The sequence below is a fragment of the Paralichthys olivaceus genome, chromosome 3, assembly GCF_024713975.1.
Source record: "Paralichthys olivaceus isolate ysfri-2021 chromosome 3, ASM2471397v2, whole genome shotgun sequence".
Taxonomy (NCBI): domain Eukaryota; kingdom Metazoa; phylum Chordata; class Actinopteri; order Pleuronectiformes; family Paralichthyidae; genus Paralichthys; species Paralichthys olivaceus.
Genome location: NC_091095.1, coordinates 657248 through 675935, shown reverse-complemented (window position 1 = coordinate 675935; position 18688 = coordinate 657248). Strand labels below are relative to the sequence as shown.

The window sequence follows — 18688 nt, the reverse complement described above, 5'->3', positions numbered from 1 at the left end:
CTGAGTGAATAGAGAAACTGCTCCGTGACACTGGAGGAGACCAACGACCCACGACATCACATGGGTCTGTTGAAAACACACTCTGATTGGATCTGCTCACGATCCGCTCAGTCAAACCTGATCCATCTTTCAGCATCATGAGCTGTTTGTTGCTCAGTTTTAACTGCAGGAGTTGTTCATGTGCAACTTGTTTCCTGAAGACGAATGAGGCTTGTGAAGCAGCGAGCTGGAGTCTGAGCGTTTCAACACATGTTTGTCAGAAACCACAGCAGCAGCCTGGAGCGTGGGGGGTCTGATCGCTGAGAAAAACATCCAGCAGGAAGGAAATCTGCTCCTTCTCTCGGAGCCTCTGAGGAGCCACACATTCCGACCTGGATCTCCAGTCTGGAACAGAACTCGTTGAAATGACAGAAACGTCTCTCAGCTGATCGGTGGAGGTCGGGGAGCCGTCGCTCGTCATCAGGTCGACGCTGAGGCCAATCAGGAATGTGATGATGCGTTTGTCATCTTGTTTTCTGCTTCAGCTGTTGTCATCAGTTACTGATCTGATCTGAACCGTGACCACGACACAAACACCAAGAAAGAAAAGATGAGTTCATTCAAAAAAACACGCTGAAAAATCGGACAGATTATATTCTGGACCTGATTGTTCATTTTCATGTCTGTCACCTTGTGACCTGAAACTGGCTTCAAGCTGCAAACATTCATGAAAACAATTTTTAGTATTGAAATAATCCTTTCAGTATTTTTTTATTGCAAAAATGGTAAAATTGTATTTTTGGTCAAAACCAGACAAAAGAATAAATTGAATAAAACGATCAGATCTGCATGTGAAGTATCTGCTTGTTTCATCAGCCTCAGTGTGAGTCTGTAAATTAAATTAATTTGTTTGGCAGATTCAAAAATAATAAAAATAATAAAAATACAGGAAAGAAAAGGATAAAAAAACTTTTTTAATTTCCTGGTGTGACCTGAAAGTTGTGTGAAAGACGGAGCGTGTCTGTCGGACTGGATTTAGATTCATTCGGAGGCGTCAGTGCCAGAAACGTCGCTGCGACTCTGACTTGATTTCCAGTCGACTGTCCGGCGCTCTCTGATCACTTCTGACTGCTACCCTTTGCGTGGTGACTTTGGACTTTGCCACGGCGTTTGGCCCCGTGCCCACCTCCTCGGGCCCGAGGCCCCTGTCAGCCTGACGCCGTGACTCCTCCACCGCCTGAAATTAATTTCCCTTCCTCACTGACCCATAATTAAATCCTGGAACAGTCTGTTCCGACGAGCGGAGGCAGGAAACAAACAAGAAGAAGAATTCTGCTTTCGACTGAGTTACTTTGTTGGCCATGAATTCTGTGAACATTTCGTCCTTGTGATCACAGAGCGATGGATTCTCTGGGTGTTGAATCTGCAGAGGTGGAGCTTCCCCTCTGTTGGCGGCCGACACCTTCTAACAGCTCTGTTGGCCGGGAAAGTGAGAACCAGTCGTCGCTGCTTTGAAAGACAGTTTTCTGGAGTTCAGTAATTATCAGGTACGCAGACACCCCTCCAGTTGGAGCCGAGGATTTCAGCAGCCGCTTTACAACCACAAATAACGTGAGAGATTAAAGCGGCTCGGGTTTGGAGCCGTCGACTGAAGCCTCTCCACTGGCGGCGTGTTGGCAGGAGAGTCAGAGCGGGCCGCTGCCAGCCTCGTGGCACCGGTTCAGCTCAGCAGCACCGGCCCATGAGGAGCTGGAGCTGCGTCCACAGGCGGCGTCCTCCCTCCCAAAGAGAGGAGACGTCTTTATTAAGAGATTCACTGTGACACGCTGAATATTCCTCCATCATTACTGCGTGCTCCCGTCTGTGGCTCCATATGTCAGAGCTGAAACAATGGAGCCACAGTGATGCTGCAATAACGAGCAAGTAGAGCTGCAGCGAGCAATTAGCTCTGTTATTACTGATTCATCTGCCAAATGCTAGAATTCCTGAATGATCATTAAAATGAATCATTTTGTCTTTTAAATATCAGGACACAGTCAAAACTGCTGAACAGAGTTTCAGAGCTCGAGACGTTTTGTTCAACGAGTCCGAAACTAAAAACATTCAGTTCACAGTCACGTGTCGAAAATCATCCTGGAACCAACGTCGTTTTCTTGTTGATAGAAAACTTTACTTTCATCGGCTGCGTTTTATTCTGGACGAGAAACTGAGATGTTTGGAGACGATGACCTCACGGCCTCTGCTGATTGGTTCTTTTCTGTCAGGACGTACCCTCCTCTGATTGGTCAGAGTCCTGTCACATGACCTCCTTCATGAAGAAAACAACCAGAGGAGAAACAACATGGAGTCTGACTGACGCTGTGACAGCTGCTGTTCAGTTCCATTCTGTATTTAACAACGATACAGCTGTTTACATGTGGAGGAAACCAGATGTTGTCACAGACATCTTTGTACAGCAGCACGTGCACTGTACTGTGCACTGGGCATGCACGTGACCTCTCACGTGCATGTCCAGTGCACGTGAGAGGTCACGTGATAAGTGTTTTAGTGTTTATCAGATTAAAACTGACACGGAGCAAAAACGCTCGTGTGGACAGAATCTAAACATAACTGTGTGTGTGTGTGTGTGTGTGTGTGTGTGTGTGTACGTGTGTGTGTGTGTGTGTGTGTGTGTTTGTGTGTGTGTTTGTGTGTGTGTGTGTGGCACAGTGTGTAGTGTGTGTGTGTGTGTGTGTGTGTCTCAGGCCCATTAGTCCCATTACAGAGTCGTACTGGTGACCAGTGGAGAGTCTCACTGGGAACCTGTCAGCTTCAATACGTCATAACCACTGACTGACACCCCCCCCCCCTTAAAGAAGGCGGGGTCGGGGGGGTCTGACCGTCCCTGGCAGCGATGAGGGGGGCGGAGCTCATCCTCAGATTATGCAAATAGAGCGTCGTTTTGATGCAAAACAAACCGGACTGGCCGCTAATGTTTCTCCAGTCGTGAAAGGGCAAGACTCCCTGGGAGAAATACCAGGAGAGGAGAGGGTGAGAGGGGCCGAGCGAAGGAGCAAGGGATTGTGGGCAATGAGCGGGGCTAGACGGGCGGCTCCCCCAGCGTTATACATTATCATATTTCCACGTAATTAGTTGGTTTTTCCACATGAAATGAGGAAGCGGCTCGACGGTGCGTTCATCGCCGTGAGGAGAGCCGGCCTCCTCCCTCTCTTCTGTTACTGAGCCATGACCTTCGACCTTTCCCCTTAATCATCAACCCAACAACCTCACACACACACACACACACACACACACACACACACACACACACACAAGACTCTCATCAGCCTGTGAACGAAGATTGACTCCATGGATCTGATTAATATGTGAACGGGGGCCATTAGTGACCAACAGTGATCTAACAGGAGCCTGCAGGGGCCTTTGGCAGTCGGCGCTCAGTGTCCCCTCACACACGAGGGCCACGTGGCACAGAACCAAACACACATGATATTAAAGTGGTTTGGGGTCGTGGCTGCAGGCCTGTGTGAGACCTGCTGATTCCAACCGAGACGCCAGAATCTGATCTCACTGCAGAGTGTCAGAGACTCCTGAACTTTTCAGACTCAAATCCTGGTGCCAACATTACCCACAATGCACCTGTTAAGCTAAGCTTGTTGTGTTTTCCTCTTGCAGGACAGAATGCGTCTGATCCTGTTCCACATGGAAATAAATGAATCCACTGTTTAGTTTTTTTATTAAATCGCTTCATTAGGTTTAAAATGTGTGTTTGAATTAGCTGCATGAGATTAAACCGGATTAAACCGATTATTTTATCCTGATAACATCACGTTAGCCTGAATTACTTCTGTTTAAAGAGCGGGGCCCTGTCACATGATTCATCTGGCATCAGATGACATAGTGTTTGAGAAGTCAAGCATCTAAACAGGTTCAGTCTGTATGTTTTTGATTTGAGCTTCTCTCTTCACCTGGTGTCACCTCCTCAGAAGGTTTTGTTCCTCCATCTTATATCTTCGCTTTGCCACAAACTCTAAACTCTCGTGACGTGGCGTCGCCGGGGTCCTGATGAAACCGTGCCATTGTGTTTGTTGGAGGCAGCGTGGGCTCAGGCTCACTCAGCTCGGCCTGGATGGATGGACGGATGGACGGATGGACGGACTGTAGGCCATGGACCAGGCAGGCAGAGTGGCGGTGGGCTGGGTGGCGTGTGTCCCTGGGAGCACGCTCAGTGAAGCAGCAGGCGAGCAGTAGCTTCAGATTAGTCCAGTGAGGCTGGAGAGGAGCTGGCTGCAGTCCGGACTTCATGCATCATCAGCCAGAATCCTGCCTGTGTGTGTGAGTGTGTGTGTGTCTGTGTGTTTCTGCTTTGAACAGGAAGCCATCTTCCTCGCTGCTGATCTGATGGTGACGATGTTGGTTGATGATGTATTGATTGAATATCAGATCAGTGGTTGCCAGAGGAAGAACCCTGAGCCTCAGCTGATGTTTCACAACACGTCCTCACAAATAAACCTGGATTCATCATGTCTGTGTAGAAGCTGCAGACGATGGATGCTTCTCCTGCTGTCAGCTTCAGGCTCCTCTGACTCACTGAGGCGTTGGAGCAACAGAAGTCAGAGTAAAAGAGAAACACGTTCATTCTCAAACAGGAAACAGCCTCTGATCAAACACACCGATACTGACGCCACATGGCGTTTCACATGACCAGTGCATGTGGTGCCAGGGGTGCAAACATCAGGGCCTCCACTGATGGAAGCAGAGAAGATGCATTTATCAGATCCACAGCATCTGTGTGTGACGTAGCCTCAAAGAGAATCTCAGTAAAACAGAGCGTGATCTTCTGCAGTGGAGCAACAAGACTGCAGCGTTTTCACAATCAACCATCAGTGTTTTCAAGATGCTCGGCAACACGTTAAACACAGACCAAAAGATGAGCTTTTAAATTCAGCCAGCTGTGTGGGGACATGTCCTCCGAGACGAGGAGGAGGAGGAGGAGATGAAGGAGGAGGTTGTTGGCTGGTGGACGAGCAGGACAGGACAGCATGGCGACGCTCCAGTCCGCTGGCCGGAGCCCAGTTGGTGCTTAATCACAGCGAGCGGTCAGCCTCCGCCTTTCACAGCCAGCTGACATCAGTGTGTGTGTGTGTGTGTGTGTGTGTGTGTGTGTGTGTGGGGGAGGTGTTGGGGGAATTGGGGCATCCCTACCCCCATGACCCCCCCCATCACCCTCTCCTCACCTTCTAACATGTAGGTGTGTAATCTGCAGCCAGGAGGGTGGAGGATTATACAGTGTGTGTGTGTGTGTGTGTGTGTGTGTGTGTGTGTGTGTGTGTGTGTGTGTGTGTGTGTGTGACCTGCCAACATCATGAGTGCATGCAGACGGTGGTGGAGAGCTGAGCCAAGGCCGGAGCCGAGCTGCCAACCGTGCTGGGTGACCCGTCCGTCCACCGCTTCTCCCCAGACGCTCTGCAGACGCACACGGCAGCACAGTGCCAGCACGTGTGTGTGTGCGTGTGTGAGTGTGTGTGTGTGTGTGTGTGTGTGTGTGTTCTGGATCTTTAGGGTGTGAAAACGTCACACACTGACAGTTTGGCCGGTGAAACAAAGCGGCTGCCCAGCGTCACATTTCCATCCCCAGTGATTCTGTGTTGTTTCTGTTGAATCGTCACGTTGGGCTCGTTCAGGCTCGTTCAGGCTCGTTCAGGCTCGTTCAGGCTCGTTCAGTGACACTGAATGTAAACGTGTAAATCGAGTCAGAACGAATGTGTGAAAACAACTTTTGAACACAAACACAGAAAATGTGCAGGAAAAACAGCAGCTGCTGGAACTAATGGAGCAGATTGTGACAGTTGAAGCTGTGACTCCCTCTGGACACATCGTGATGACGTCTTGATTCTAAACTTTAACTCTGCTGCTAACGAGACGACCCTCATTTAAATCTACCCAGAATCCACCTGATCGTCCTGCAGGTCGATCAGGGGTCGTGATCCTGATTCTGTCTTTGGCCTGAATCTGTGTCTGAAAAGACAAAAGCAGTCGATCGTCACGTTCACCTCAGTGTTTCCATGGAAACAACCGATTAGACAGCGTGAGAGTTCCTCCCTCACTGTTGTTGTTTAATCTGTGCACGAGCTCCCGCCCACTCCGTGCCCTGATGCTAATGAATGCTAACGCGGTGTGTGAGAGCGCCGGCCGCCTCGAGGCGTCTCGCAGCAGAACAAACCTCTGAATGTCAAACAGGCGGGACGACGGCGCCGTGATCGTGTTTCTAATCGCAGCTGCAGCGTGCTGAGGTCAAACACGAGCACGCAGGATTCAGAACCTCGGACTGTTCGCTACACGTTCATTATGCAGTCGTCGCCCACACGTCACAGGCGAGGTGAGAGGAAACACGATCGGGAGGTTTTCAGGTCATATTCAAATCACTCAGTGTTTTATTGTGAAGTTTAAATAAAGATTTGACTGAATTCTGTTCAAACGATGAACACAAGACGTTGATGTCACCAGAGACTGTAAACGCCAACCACCAGGGGGCGACGGAGATGCTCCGGCTTCAAATTTAGATTCGGAGACAACGCAACTGTCAAGTTTCTTGTTTTCAGTTTATCGTCATTGGTTGAAATTAATTAACTGAAAATGTTGAACCAAACTAAAAATTCAATTATTCTGAAATACTTTCAAAGTAATGGTGCAAAACTGTGAGACCTGCCAAAATAAAAGCATCAAGAAGCAGCAACATAAAAACTTTGGATGATTTTTGTCTTTTCTACAAATTTCCAACGATGTCACATCCTGTAAATTACCAATGGGACTGGAGAAGATGTTACAGGACGATATGGACCAGTCGTCCAGGTCCCGGTGTCTTCAGAACTTCAGACCTGAAGAAGCCTCCTGATGAGACGTGAAATGTCTTCAACAAACTCAAGCACGTCCAGTGTCCACGTTGTAAAACTTCTGAAAACGTCACAGGAAGTTAGAACACACTCATTTCATTAAAATAAAAGTGTTTCAGTGATGATGATTTAAATTCCTCAGTTGTTGTGTATCTTGTTGTGTTCATGTGAGTTGGTTGAGCAGCAGCAGAAGGAAGGAGGTTAAAAAAAGGAGCGATTACAGGAAGGAGAGAAAAAACTTTGATGTGTACACATGCAAATGAGTTTGGAAATGTCAAATTAGCATAGATTTGGGTTGACCCGGGCGGCGGCCTCCCTCGCAGCTACAGGCAGCCGGGACGCTGACAGCTCGGCCCGCGTCCAGACGGCCTGCTTTACATATTAGAGTGGCCTCCCATCACCGCGGGTTACCACCAGCATCCCGTCGCCACGGAGACTGATGGAGACTGACAGGGCGGACAGCCTGACTGATGGACGGATGGATGGATGAAAGCTACTGTGTGAGAGAGAGAGAGAGAGAGGGAGAGAGGGAGGGAGGGAGGGAGGGCTTTAGCTCTGGGCCTCGCTCGCCCACAGAGGAGAATATAAAAACTGTGGATTATGTTAATGTGCTTGTTAATTTAATCAATTACTGGTGGAGTGTTCATCAGCGGCTTCATGACCTCGAGCTCAGCTCAGACTTTCTTTGTTCACGACAGAATCGTCGTTTAACCTTTAACTCAGAGTTTTACTACAAATTTTCACTAAGTTTCTGTGGATTAGAAATAAATGAACTCCTGGTTCTGGAACACGTTTATGAATCTGGTGCTCTGGACCATTTAACGCTTGTTTAAACATAAGGAATCCTGAACTGGACTTTATCACACAGAGAGAAATAAATCAGTTTAAAAACACGAGAATAAAAATGATGAAATAACATCTGTGTCCTGCAGGTAAATAAATGAAGATAAATGTTATTTTAAATAGATTTATTTTATTCTTCTTTGCAATAATGTGTATTTTTGTTTATTCTTTTTTAAGAAAGAAGTCCTGCAGCATTACGAGCATAGCTCCCCCTGCTGGATGGACCTCAGATGACAGTGAAGATCCTCTGAACAGCCAGAACACACACACACACACACACACACACACACACACACACACACACACACTCTTGTTCATTTGTAAGTTCTCTGTAATTCACATGCTCGTTGTTTACACTCACATTATTAACGTCAGTTGATCTGGTTTCATCGTCTCTAATGATTCAGGTCAAACTTCAGCCAGAGGGTGATTTCATCCAGATCCTAAATAAACAAACGGCTCCACTGATGTGGGGTCAGTTTGGAGGCTGAGGAACATGTGACACGCATCATTAGCAGGTCTGAGATCAGCCCACAGTGACTGTTAGTCTTCAGTTCATGTTTAAATGCAGAATAAATGATGTAAGATTAATAATCAATGATTGTGAATGTTTTCCACGTGGTCGACTTCAGTTTGACCTCAGCAGAACGTCAGGACGTCAGCGAGCTGTAGAAATGAGCTGAATCCAAACTTAGTGACAGAGACTCAAAACTGTGAACTAACGAATGAGCCTCCTGTCCGCCCATGTGACTTCTGTTTACAGCTGCTGATTGGTCTGTAACGAGGAAGAGACCACAGGAGAAGATCGTTCATCAGAGTCGAGGGAAAACTACTTTGAAACTTTAGTTCATTTACTGAGTATCTTGATAAAACACAAGATGTTTCTGAAGTATATTCAACATAAAAGCAGCAAAACGTCTTCAAAACCAACATAAGACCTAAATAATGTGTCGGATCATTTTTGTTATATACGTGTGATGTACACCAGCTCAGTGTGTGGACACAGAGACAGTTTAAATTGTCCCCTCAGTGAAACCACAGTGTTTCTGTCCCGGGACCCCGAGGAGGAACCAGGTCGGGTAAGAGCGTCGCAGTGACACGAGCCAACTGTTCTCACCTGAGGCCGCTCGACGCTGCGGCCGCTCACAGAGCCAACACATCTATTATACATACATGAGGGGGGGGGGGGGGGTCCAGATGTTGCCAGAGACGCTGGTTTCTGTTTGGTTCCTGATGTCACTTGAATGGACAACTCAGCTTAAACAGCCCCAACACCTCATTTATTCATTCAGCATTTTTTATTGATCTGCTGGTGAGGTGGATCACACACACACACACACACACACTAACACACACACACACACACACACACACACACCCACACACACAGACAGACCTGGAACATATGGACACGCGTGGACAGATGAAGACACGCATGTGTGTGAGCTCACAAACATTCAAACATTCATGAACTGCCGTGTTTCAGTTTCCTGACTCTGACTCTGAACGATCAAAACCAACTTTAAGAAGATAAAATAAAAATATTTCAAACATATTAAAATATGTTCAGTTCCTGTTCAGAACGAAGCTTCTGGATTTTCCTCAGAGAAACTCTTGGTCTCGTTACAAGTTGTAACCATGTTGGAAATAAAACATTTTCACTTAAACAGGTTTCTCTTGGATTTTTGTTTGTGTCAGATAATCAATAATATAATCAATAATATAATCAAATAAAATCAATAATAAAATCAATAATAAAATATAATCAATCAAAGCTGCACACAAGGTAAAATTTAAATGATCTATAACGGTGAGATGTCGTCAGTGATGCTGATGGAATATTTCTGAAGCCACTGGACGTCACTAACACACACACACACTCACACACACACACACACACACACACACACACACACACACACCACCCCCTGTACTCGGGGCGAAGGGTCGGCCATCTTCCCATCACCTCTCATTGACTGGGACCCGCAGGAGAAGATGACTGTGTCTCTGTGGACACATAATGGACACATCAGTCAGTCCCAGTGAGACAGTGAGAGTCCGACTCTGCAGCTGAATCCCAGTGTCCTCTCACAGCAGGACACACACACACACACACACACACACTCCTCACGTCTTATAAAGACATTTTAACCTGATGAGCTTTAACACACAATAACACAAACATCACAAGCTGCTGCTGGTCGGTTTCACACTGAGACGCTGAATGAAGCAGTTTTTATTCATGACGGACCACATGGAGTCAGGACCAGGTTAGCCTAGCTTAGCATAAAGACTAAACAATGGAGTCTTCAGGGACAGATGTCTTCAGGAACCAGTTTGAGACAGTGACGTCCTCTGTCTTAAAAGTTGTCCCAGTTGAAAGGCTGAATGATGTCGTGGGAAAACGATGTGTAGAAGAAGAAACAGAAGAAACAGAAGAAGAGGAAGCAGCTGCAGTCTTCACCTCCGAGGACACAATGAGGACGTTCCATTGTCTTTGTGTCTCGTTGTCTTCCAGCACTTTGTTCAGTACAGGTCCTACGTGACCTCGGATCCTCTGAGTGACTTAAACACATGATTTTGATGTAAAGACTCTATTTTTCTTCATCATCATCATCATCATCATCGACGCTCTCCATCATTTTCACAACACGAGCCGCTCTCCTGCCAGCAGAGCCCCCCCCCCCCCCCCCCCCAGCCTGATTGAGTTCTGGCTCCAGCTGCGTCTCATGGACCAGAATCTTCTTGTGGGAACGGAGCCCAACACGTTTCTTTTTCATCAATGGAAACATTTGGAATCGTGACCAAAGGCTGCGTCCTCGTCCAAGTCCGTCCCAGCAGGGGACCACAGGAGGCTCTGTAGCATCTCTGCTGCCCCGCTGCTGCAGCGAGAGCACAAACCACACAAGAAGAAAAAAATGAAGAGCTCAGACGCCAGGTCCAGAAAACTGTGTTTCTAAGTACACGTGATTTAAACCTGAATACTGCAGTATCACTACGAGTGGTTCTAGTACTTTAATGTTTCTGTTATAAGATGATGACACGTTACACTTTCAGAGAGTAGATGAAGTATTTCACTTTATTCTTCATGGATGTAAAACATTCCATTTACATTATAATAAACTGAGACTCAGTGGACGTTCAGATTCATTATTTCACTGGTAACCTCTCACTGAACGTTCTGCCCTGGATGAAGCTCCAGCTCGTTTCTCTCACTCACTTCCTGTTCGGACCTGCAGCTCAGAGCCAGTTCCAGTTTGAACTGCTTCATGTCACGAGTCGGTGAGACAGAGTGTGAGGATCAGTGTTAACAGGAGGAGGAGGAGGGACGCTCTCGGCTCTAATAGAGCCCACTGTGTTGGTTTGACAGCCTCGTTAATTATCTCATTTAAACACTTATTACCCACAGCTGTCAACTTAAAGGAGCAACAGGGGGCTGAGAGAACAAAGACTCTGAGGAACCCTGAGGTCTGACGACACGGAGCGAGCCCAGGACACATCTGACTGACGCTGGAGACATCGCACATGGAGCTTCTGAGCGTCTTGTACGGTGAGTTCACACCAAACGAGGAGCCAGTGATACGAGGTCACTTCAAAGATGAGTGGGTGTGACCCATGACGGTTTCCATCAGTGTGATTCTCTGAAGTTTCTCACAACTCGTCTGAAGCGTTGGTTTTGTCCTCGTGCTGCTCGGGGACGATTCTGTCACAGAAACAAACTGAAGTGTTTAGAAGAGGACAAACTCGGGCTAATGACGGTAATTGGAAGCACTTATTAATGAGTGTGTGTTCTCTGGTGACACGGGGAAAAGTCCCCGATGATATTAACAACCATTAATCGACACTAATCAGTCCTGTCGCCTGGCAGGACCCCCCCCCCTCGTCCCCTGAACGGGCCCCTCTGTCACAGCAGTTAGCATCGGGCGCTAATCAGGGACGGCCTCCATACTGTCGTCCCCAGCGAGCAGGTGGAGCAGGCGAAGACTGATGACTCTCACATGCACATGGAGCCCTGGAGCCGGGATCGAGCCTCGCTGCCTCTAACTGCTCAAATATGTCCCATTTACATCCACTTGGACATTTTGGAAAATATCTGACCTGCAGCTGGAAGACGATGGTAACTCCCACAAACCTGCGGGGCAGAGACAGGATTTGAAAACAAGCACCCGTGGCTCTGTTCCAGATTCAATTTAAATATTTTAGAGCAGGTCCGCGCCTGCAGCCACGAATTGTTTAACATTAACGCTCGACATATTTTCTGTTTCCTCTCAGACATGTCACAGTTTGGATTTAATGAAGTCACCAGCACGAGAACATGTTCGTCTGAATCACACACGATATAACGTGATTATGAAAATATGCTCATGTGAATATTTCAACCATCTGAGGAGCCTCATGTTTTAATCAAACATGTGAAACACATGAGGATCAAAATGATTCTTTTAATATTGAATATTTTACTGAATTGAAATCTGATGTTTTCTTCATTTTCCTAAAGTTCAGTCTGTGGCAGCACATGGTCAAAACTATGTGGACATGTAACATGTCACATGACACATGTGACATGTGACATGTGACATGTTACATGATCTGTTAATATACAGGTTTGATAATAAAGTTCATCAGAGCTGGTTCAGTTTATTTGTCGTTAATAGAATCTCACTTGACAAAGTTTGAACCTGAGGCTGCAGCGTGATGAACAAACCCAACGAGGGGACAATCTGTAAACGACGGAACAACGGGTTCCTTAGTATTTTAATCGAGGGAAGTCACATGATGTTATTATGGGATGTATTATGTTGGCTGAAGAGCAGAGGATCAGATTTCAGGACTCGGGGCAGAGGTGGAGCAGAGCCAGGCTCTGATGAAGACCACTACCTCCTCACAGCCAGCTCCTGATCAGCCTCCATCCCCACCGCTGTGCCCCCTGACCCGAGGGAACGGGCCAGCGAGGACGGAGCCAGGCGTCCCGAGCCGAGCCAAGCTTTGTTTTCAGTCGGCTGACCCTCGGCCTCCGCTCGCTCTGAGCCGCAGCCACCTCCTCATTGTGAGTCTGTGTCGGGCTTTTAACTCTGGAGAGGTGACAGGCTCCTGAGCAGCAGGAGAGCAGAGATAAAGATGAGGAGCTACAACCGAGCCTGTAGAGGTTGGATCCGTCCCCACCTCTCTGGCAGCGGGGACACGGCTGGAGACGCTCGTCCTCTGAGCTGCAGTGTTATTTATTATGGTGCCGTCCTCCTCTGGGCGTTTGGGCGTGAAAAGCTGTTTTGTTGCAGGAGCTGTGGTATCGGGGCCTGCACAGGGGCGGGATAATTCTCTCTCTCTGGGGGGGGGGGGTCCATGGCTGCCAGACTGCTGCACTTGTCTGTTAATCTGTCCTCACTGGGAACGAGAGAGGAAGACGGTCACGATGCCAAGAGACAGACTTCAGCTCTTCACCACCACGCTGCTTGTTCTCTATTTTGGTTTTATGTTGAAATAAAATCCCAAACCTCATTTTCTTTTTCTCCTTCATTTCAAGTTTTATTTGTCACATGCAGTTAACGTGGGTCAGCCGGGCAAAGGAAGGTGTTGGACAGGAAGAGACACTCGTTGCAAGTGTTGACGCCAACGCTTGGTAAAGAGACATCATTGAGGTTTCTGTCTTCGTCTAACCAGTAGCGTCCAGGCTGCTGCTCACAGGATGAATTATGTCCTCTGGTCTTAAAACACATCGATGACTGAAGCCGACAGGAGACATGGAAACCTCTAATGTCTTTTTTTTCTGTCGGACTTTGATGAAGACAAATATTTGTTGAAATCTAATGTGAGGCTTCTTCTGTTTCTTATTCAAGAACTTTGACTTCAATCACAAGGTCGAAATGAATCTTAGCTGTGAAATGAGGAGCTCTGACTGAGACTTCGAGATGGTGCTGTGGGGGGGGGGGCAACATATGTCTTCACACAGAGACGACAATCTGATGTCCTCCTATTAAAAACAACAACATCCACGGTGTTGATGTTTTGGATGAGTGAAGGGAGGAGGAGGATGAGGAGGACGAAGAGGAGGGAGGATGAAGATGAGGAGGATGAAGAGGAGGCCGGATGAGGAGAAGGAGGAGGATGAGGATGAGGAGGATGAGGATGAGGATGAGGAGAAGGAGGAGGATGAGGATGAGGAGGATGAAGAGGAGGGAGGATGAGGAGGATGAGGAGAAGGAGGAGGATGATGAGGATGAGGAGGACGAAGAGGAGGATGAAGAGGAGGATGAGGATGAGGAGAAGGAGGAGGATGATGAGGATGAGGATGAGGAGGACGAATAGGAGGATGAAGAGGAGGATGAGGAGGAGGTTTGGCTCAGTCTTGGAGGTCACTCCCTCGTCCTGATTGCACTGAGGTTATATTTAAACCAGCAGAGAGATTCTCCATCACATCTGTGCATGAATCTACGTTCACTCATAAATTATATTTGAATGTTTTTTATATATCGATTTCCCAGAGAAAGTTTCGGAGGTTATTATACTAACGTTCCAGTTTTACCACAGAAAGTTCAAATCTTTAGTGTTTGGGTCAAGGTTCCGTTTTCACAGTTCAAGCAGCTGAGCAGCGTTTCTTCTGGGATGAAGAGGAGGCGGAGCCTGAACCAGAGTAACTAAAGATGGACCACATGACAGGTTAAGAGAAGTCATCTTGATCGCCCCCTGGTGGGTGGCTGCAGATCATAAACAACTCCTCCTCCATGTTAGTAATGAACCAATGTTTCTGATCAGTTTAGTTTGAATTAATTATGTGATGATGTAAAAACAAGCTGTGACGTCATGATTGACAGCTGAGACTCCTGATTGGTCGAGCTTGAACTCCGCGATCGCAGCTGCACAGACTCCGAACGATATCGAGACAAAAGCTGGCAGCGTTGGTATTAGAGGTATTGTAGTTTGAGTTTTGTCCGAGACCTCGTCCATCTGTAGAAACACTTGATGCACCAGCCTCCCTGAGGTCCAGTCCAACGGTCTGTTCAAACCTCAGCTCCTCACTGAGCTCTCCCTGCTCACAGGCTGATCTCTCTCCAGTGTTTAGCCGCGGCCTCGTCCACTCTGCCGTTAAACTAGTTAACCCAGCGATGTGATTCCCGGTGGCAGGAGGCCGCTCGAGCTCACTGAGCCTCGCTGTGGGCCGATCACATTAATTATGCTAAACAGCAGTTCAAGTGAGAGGAGGAGGGGAAACGAGCCGTGCTGCTTCCTGGAGAAATAAACGGGCGGGGCTGGTGGCCATCGCAGATCGCTGCCTGCGGTAAACCGTGGCGACGACGGCACGACACGGTCAGAGCTCAGGTCGAGGTTTTTAAAAACAGGGCTGGAGGGCGGAAACAGCACGAATCACAGCCTGTGGAGGGGAAGAGACGTGTTGTGGCACGTTCCAGCTTGAACATGAAATAAAGAAGATGGAAGACAATGTGTTTGTGTTGAATTTACATAGAGAAGCTGCAGAGAGGAGCCTGAAATCTGTGGTGTGAGGGATATACATACATATATATATATATATATAAACATATGTATATATATGTATAGTTTGTTATAGTTCTGATCTACTGAAGGATCAAATGTGTATTTATGATTTGTATTCATGTGAAGCAGAATATTTATGTAAAATATGAAACCTACTTTCTGGGTTTTGTTTTTATCTCTAACTGAAGTTATTGAAGGTGATGGTTAAATTATTATAGTAAAATAAAGAAAAAGAGACAGTTAACAGAGAAAGAAAGAGAAAGAGAGAGAGAGAGAGAGAGATAACCTTCATACCGCACATTGTCCTTTGTGTCCCTGTCCTCCCTCCCTCCCTCCTGTTGTCCCCCTCTCACCCATTTTTCCTCCCAGCATCTCATTTTTCTTTCAGCACTATCTGGCTGGCACGTCTCTCCGCCTCATGTTGGGATCTCCTATAGTGACCATTTTCAATTAATGTCTTCATTCATCAGCAGGGAGCAGGTTCATTCTGGAAGGAGCAGCTCCTCTGAGCAGGAGGCACAGCCTCATTCTCCAGTTTTGATTTCATCCTCCAGACACAAACAACAAACTTTAAATGTCGTCAGTGTGGGATCTTATTCTGAACGCTGGTTCAGGGAGGGAGCGGCTCCTGGAAGGAAGTTTCTTCTGTTCGGGCAGATCCAGAAAAATATCCAGAGTTGGTTCTTTCAATTCATTACAGCTGATGTTCGTTTAGTCAATTATTCAGTCAAACAGACCAAAAGCACTGGATGTATCTGGGGGTGGATACCACAGTGTGATTGACGGCTAGAACCGTCCAATGGGTGACAGGTGTAGGTGGGCGTGCAGTGTCCCTGGGTTCTCATTCAGGCTCCACCCTCCACTCCTCCATATATGGTTATTTCTGGTTTCGAAAAACCAAGATGGCGCTGGACAGGGTTGATGCTCGTCTGGAACTGAAACTGATGATGACTCAGTGACCACAGGTGAGGACTCTTTGTCTCTGTCCCTCAGGCTCATTAACCTTTATGTTATATTTCCTGCAGCAGCTGCTGGAAGACGCGTGACCTGGAGTCAAGTGTAAAGTTGGACACATGACATAATGGACGTGATGTTGATGTTCATGATCCGACACGTAAACAGGAATAGAAATGAAAAGTTCTGTGAGCAACTGATTTAAACCAGAGGGAACCCCAGGCCGTCATGATTCTCAACGTTGTTCTGCTGTAGAGTAGTTTCTTTAAAAAGAACAACGCTGATCTCTGAAGTCTGAGCTCGGAAACATTCATGAGAATCTCATCCGTCTTTTCAGCAAACACTGTGATGAAGAAGAGGGGGACGAAGAGTTCATTTAACACAAAGATGACCTTTAGGTTGGAACAGGAAGAGCGTCAGCTTTGTTAAAACCTGATTTCATTCCACACAAGCTGAATCTTTCCCGTCATGACAGTCGGACGATCGGGTATCAGAGAAGATTGCGGTCAAGATGGACGGGCTGAGGCCAGAGGCTTGTGCTCCGCCGCCGGCTTCCACCGAGTCAGCTGATGAAAGCGACCCGGCTCGGAGCGGCTGCCTGGAGAAGAAGATTTCAAAGGTACGAGGAATAAAAGTGAGCTTTCAGGCAGTGCACTCAGGGGGAAGCAGGTATTCTGTGAACTTCAGTTCCAGTCTCTAATCTGCTGTCACAACAAAGGAGGCATTATACTGAGGGGGGGAAATCTTAGATCCAGCTTTCACCCACCCCCCCCACATCCCAAAACCAGCATGTCACGCTATTGGACCTGCTCTTTACAGCTGATTGAGTCTCTGTCTTCAGTGTCAATAACAGACAAGAGAAAACCACCTGGTCCATTCTGGGCACTGAAGGTTTCACTGGAGGGAAGAACGTGAGTCTGTTTAACGCACGTTCAGTCACTGAGGAAGAACAATGATTATTATTACCCTTCATTTAATGACCATCGTGGAAACATGCTGAGATAAGAAGTGGTTTGAATTCATCGCTGACGAAACATTTAGAAGCAAATATTCACTGCTTCTTAAAAAAAAAAAAAATTAACAAAGGAAATGAAATTTAACGATGTGCTTATAGTATTTTAAAATCCTTGTTTCCTATTTCTTATATTTAAACTTGCACAAACACACAGCAGTAACCTCCGTGTGTGTGTGAACCTGCTCGGCAACAAAACTAGATTCTGATTTTAGGATCTTTGCCATTTGGAAAACATCAGCCTCATAAACAAGGCAGCTAATATGAGTTCTAATGGAACTATAACAGTTTATCTACAACATGTTAACTCGTTCCTAACAGTCGCTGCAGTTAGCAGACAAACCAACGGGCCGGCAGGAAGAGGACAAGCTGGAGGAGGGAAGTTTGGGGCTGCAGCAGGGTTTCAGGGTGTGTGTGTGTGTGTGTGTGTGTGTGTCTGTGTGTAGACCCTGGCTGTCACAGGACATGAGGATGACAGGCTTGGCTGCCACTCACCGTCTCTCTTCCTGATCGGCTGTGATGTGCCAAGATGGACATCAGCACAGCCGCGGTGTCTCTGGCTACCAGCCCCGCCTGTCCGCTCGGATGCCAACACAAACTGAACAATATCTAGTTTTAGGGGAAGAGCTGCAGCACTTTTGGCAGCAGCGTCTCTTGGCTGCCGCTCCGGTGTCTTCGGGGCCTGTTTGGAGGGAAGTGCGATGCCTCAGTGCATTTTTTTTATCAGGAAAAGCGCCGAACAAATCACTCCAAAACTTCAATGTTCTGTGCCAACGTGACCGTCAGCCCTCACCCAGCAGAATGGATGAGGGCCTTCTGATAATCCATTAAGACACGGCTAAAGGTCGCAGGGTATAAATAGCCTTCAAGGACACTGCATGGAGTCATCTGAGGGAAATAACGCTGAGGAGGACACGCATGAAACTCCTCATTAATCTGGACGTGAAGGTTTGTCCGTTATTAAGCATCTTTGTCAGGTGACCTGTGACATTTGTTCCTCTGGTGGAGATAAACAAGCAGCCGACAAAATAACAGCAACACCTTCTGCCCGTGACCTCATTTATAACAACTTTATATCACCAGCTCTACGGCTCTGAGGGGTAATATGGGAACAACCGCATATCTCAGAGTATCAGAAGGAAGAGATGACGACTCGAACACTGTGATTTTATAAATATGTGAGGATGATAAAAAGTTTTAAAAAGGCCTGGAAACCATTTACATCTCTGTCCACACCCTGAGTCAGTTCACAAAAAGATCTATGTTAATTGTTTTCATTTTAATTTTTCATCTTTATAATATAATTCAGACAGTGATTGGGACACATGGACGTATGTAGTTTAATGTAATGAGTCATAAATCATAAAGTTTGCGCCATGGTTTTGTAGTAATTCATTGTGTAAATATTTGCATGTGATTTTATTTTAACCAGAGTTTGTCCATTTAAAGGAGATTTGTTTTTGTCACAGTCTCTTAAACACAAACACTGAGTAGAGTTCAACAAATTCAAATCCAGTGATCA

The 18688-nt window shown here is 46.8% G+C and overlaps 1 long non-coding RNA gene across 2 annotated transcripts; it reads left to right on the top strand.

Moving 5' to 3' along the window:
- The first annotated feature begins 10983 nt into the window (after window positions 1-10983).
- LOC109645722 (uncharacterized) lies at window positions 10984-12343 on the top strand. Of its 2 annotated transcripts, none has more exons than XR_002203881.2 (2): window positions 10984-11262; window positions 11581-12343. It is a non-coding gene; the product is annotated as an uncharacterized lncRNA (long non-coding RNA). The 2 variants fall into 2 exon arrangements; XR_011240735.1 differs by having other exon boundaries at window positions 10984-11470.
- The last annotated feature ends 6345 nt before the right edge of the window (window positions 12344-18688 follow it).